Below are 3965 nucleotides of genomic sequence, written 5' to 3'. Positions count from 1 at the left end.
TCAGAGATTCTGAGCCTCTTCAAACCATGTAAATTTAAACTCACGGTCCAGGCAAGTAGACTCCTTAACTCCTTAACTAATGCATCAGTCTATGTAATGTGAATGCTCATTCCAAAGATGTCTCCATTTATTTCTAAACTTATCCATCTAGATCTGCATTCACATCTGTGTTCCTTCCCTGACTGTTTAGAACTTATTATTTAAAGGTCTTGTAGTTCAGCATGGAGTAGACTTAACCGAGAAGATCATATGAAGCCATAGGAAGCCCTTAGCATCCACCAAAGAAGACGTTTGCTGCCGTGTAGACAATGTTCTGGGAACTGTGTACGCAGTCAGGTTTAGCTCACAAGGCTCCATCACAGCCTTTTAGAAAACTCCCAAACAGGACGCTTTCCCATTTAGGACATGAGTGGGTGGGTGGGGAGAGTAGGAGTGGGTACTTGCCTCACAGCCACGCATGGGCATGCTACATTTTACTCAGCCATCTTTTCGTTCAGCAGTCAAGTATCCTTCGGCCTGCCAAATCTTGGACAAGTACATTGTATAAAAAGAAATGGAGGACAAGATTTTTGCTTTGAAGGTGCATGTAGTAACATAACAATTGGAGAAGACACATGAGTTTACAAAGCCACTAGACCGCAACCAAAAGCAATACATGAAGACATGCTGATTGTATTTGTTATAAAAACAATAATAAACCATGTACATAATTCGCTAAGAGGCTCTGGGGGAAGCAATGTGTTAAAAAGCATTAAGAGTTTTAAACCATAGGAATAAATGTTGAAAAGCCCTGAGGTAACAGTTCATATCACAAGGAATTATTCAGAAGAGGCAGCAGGTGAAGTGAAAAATAATCTAGAGACACACATACCTGGCTTTTTTTTTTTTTTTTTTTTTTTTTTTTTTTTTTAAAGGAAAGACAGAGAGAAGGAAGGAAGGATAGAAGGAAGGAAGGAAGGAAGAAAGGGAAACATTTTTAAACGTTTTCTTGTTTTTTTTTTATTGTATTCTGTTTCTCCGTTTTTGTTACATGGGCTGGGGCCGGGAACCGAACCGAGGTCCTCCGGCATAGCAGGCAAGCACTTTGCCCGCTGAGCCACCGCGGCCCGCCACATACCTGGCTTTTAAACCTTTTTCCATACACACACACCCTTCTGGTTACCTGTGTTTTGCTTCCTTTATCTGCAAATTTGAGTTAACAATATCTCACAGTATGATTGTAGAGATTACATTAGAATTATTATGTGTGACTGTACCAGGAAGAGTGTCCAGCAATAGTGGGTGTCCAGCACACAGGAGATGCTCAGGTTCTAGAAGGAAGTGGTTTTGCCCCCTATACATTGCTGTGAAACTTGCAAATGTGGTCAGGGCTGCAAGCAAAAGTGATCAGGAGAGAACTGACAAGGTGAGGGGTCCTAGCATGGATTGACTGTTGTACAGGGTATTTGAGATTGCAAAAATTGTGAAAGCCTTGAATTCCCATTTTAGTTATTCAGAATGGCAAAGAAGGACAGCAGGAGGTTATGGCATGATAAAAATGGAGTATGTGGTAGTCCCAGGCTGCTGGCTAGGTCTGGTAGTGAGGCAGGAAGGGCGGGAAGGAGACTGTTTTGTACTTTGAGTATAACAGGACCTGGACTATGTGCTTGCCAGGAATGGAACAGAGCTGGAGAATCAGAGGTTTGGCAAAAGTGACTCATTTTACAGATGCGAAAACTGAGGTTCAGCGAGGGGAAGGGACTAATCCAAGTTGTTAAAGACATATATTACTAATTATTGTCAGACCTGAAGCTAGATCCCAACTCCTAAATCCAGTGCTATTTCCACTGCTCTGCCACTGGCCTCCAAGCGGACACTGGGAAGGAGGGTTTCTGTGAAGAAGATCAGTGTTCAGTAGTTGGGGAGTCATGGAAGGTTTATAGTCTCCCTCTCCTGCCGCCCAGGTCAGAGTCTTTCCAGATGGGAGCCAGGCCTTTTTCTCTTCAAGTAATTACCTTCTGGGTAAACCTACTTAGGGAGTTAATTGATAACTTAAATTGCCTCAGATTTAAAGTGAGTCCACCCCTCTCTTTGACTTTTGCATTTCAATAGCAGGTGCTTATAGACCTAAGAGCCTATAAAATGCAAAGGAGTTTTCTTAAGAGAGGGTCCATTTCGAGCTGGGACCCCTCACTGACTGACCCTAAATGACTTGATTATTTTTCTTCCTCCCCAATTTAAAACCCTTTTATCCATTAGCATCCACTCTATTTTCTGGCAGTTTTGACATGCATTTATGTGGGCAATATTCACTAACACATACTAAGCATCAGACACTGCCCAGGCAAGGTATCTAGTCTATATTCTAGGTGAATTGAGACCTCTTAATTCACATCATAAGGGTTAGGACAGAGGTAAGAATTGGGTATCATGGGACCAAGAGGAGGGCCATATTTCCCAGACTGGGAAGGGAAGATGCCACTTAAAAATTGCTTGGATGGTCTGAATCTTGAAGACAAGACAAAAAACCAGACAAAAGTGGGTGGGTAAGAGGGGGGCAGGGCATTCCTTGTGCAAAGGAACAGAGGCCACAGTCCCAAACACAAGCTAAAGGGCACCAGTTGAGGGTGGGCAGAGTTGTTTCTAGCATAATCTTTGTGGGGATGCAAAGATCCAGTGTGTGTTCTCTGTTCTATCAGGAACAGGTGGGAATGTCCCTTCCTAGAGATCAAGGCCATGGTGACAGCCAGCCATTGATGCCCTCAGTGCAGAACCTCAACTCCAATGACAGCAGCTGAGGGTCTGAAACCCCTATATCCTCATTCCCAAGGGGTCCCAGGTACATCAAAGCCCACAACAAACCGTATCCTTTGCAGAAATATGTACTTTTAAAAAAGTGTTTAAGATTTTTAAAACTTAACTGCCATCATTAGAATTTAAGGAAATTTTAAATAAAAGCCTACATTTCAGGCATCTCTTAAAAATTGCGATACCTGCTGTCACTGGTCTTACATGATGAGTGAGCTAGAGCTAAAGAGCAGAGATCCCTTTCAGACAAGGCTTGAGCTCTCCAAATTCCCTGCAACCCCTGTCTAGCTGTCCTCACTCATTTACTGATTGGCCTCATCCTTGTTCCTGGTGCCTACTGAATTTTAAATGGTCCCTCCCTGCTGGAGCTGATGAAGTATTCCTTGCTCCAACCGGCCCAGCTATTACCTCCTCTTATCTGATAAGCTCTGTGCAGCCTGTCAGCTTTACTAGCAGCAGTTGAATTAAAGCTTGCCCTTGTTTATGGGAATGGGGGTGGAGGGTAGCAGAGCCAGGTAGAACCAGGATCCTGCTAGGAACAAAATGACCTGAGTTCCTGGGGGCCAGAGAATCAGGCTCCCCATCAAGATAGGGCAAGTCTTGGCTTCCCCTAGGCCCAGGGATACTTGTTTGCATAAGATCATTATCCAGGACCCTGCTAGTCTTTTAGACTGAGCTCAAATGTTTTTTCCTTGCCAGCTCTGCAAAAAAAAAAGTGGCACAAAGGGAAAGTCAGAGCCCTCTAGAACTCACTGGGCTTGCCTTATTAAGCCTCCCCATTTATTTCTCATCTAGGTTGGGAGAGTAACTCCACAGGTGGGGAGAATAGAAGAAAAGTTGCTAGTGGAAAATTCCTTTCCCCACCCACTTTATGTGCAAATGAACATGTAGCCTAGTTTGATACTAATCCACAAGCAAACCAGAGGAATAATTGAGTAAAAGTTGCCTTCTTGCAAACAAGTTCAGATGGTTAGCAAGGACACTACATTTCAGCAAGAATAATGAGGTCAGGCATAAATTCACTCAGCTAAACTGTCATTCAGCCTATCGATTTCCTACTGCGGGCTACATATGATAATCGGAAAGGCTTTTGGACTGTGAAGATATTTAAACAGAGGAAGGAGAATCTTCTTTCTAAGGGAGAGGTCATAGCTTGCTTGGGTTGTGGTAACTGCAGC

Source organism: Tamandua tetradactyla, chromosome 4, assembly GCF_023851605.1.
Source record: "Tamandua tetradactyla isolate mTamTet1 chromosome 4, mTamTet1.pri, whole genome shotgun sequence".
NCBI lineage: Eukaryota > Metazoa > Chordata > Mammalia > Pilosa > Myrmecophagidae > Tamandua > Tamandua tetradactyla.
Note: the sequence above shows the minus strand (reverse complement) of the source record.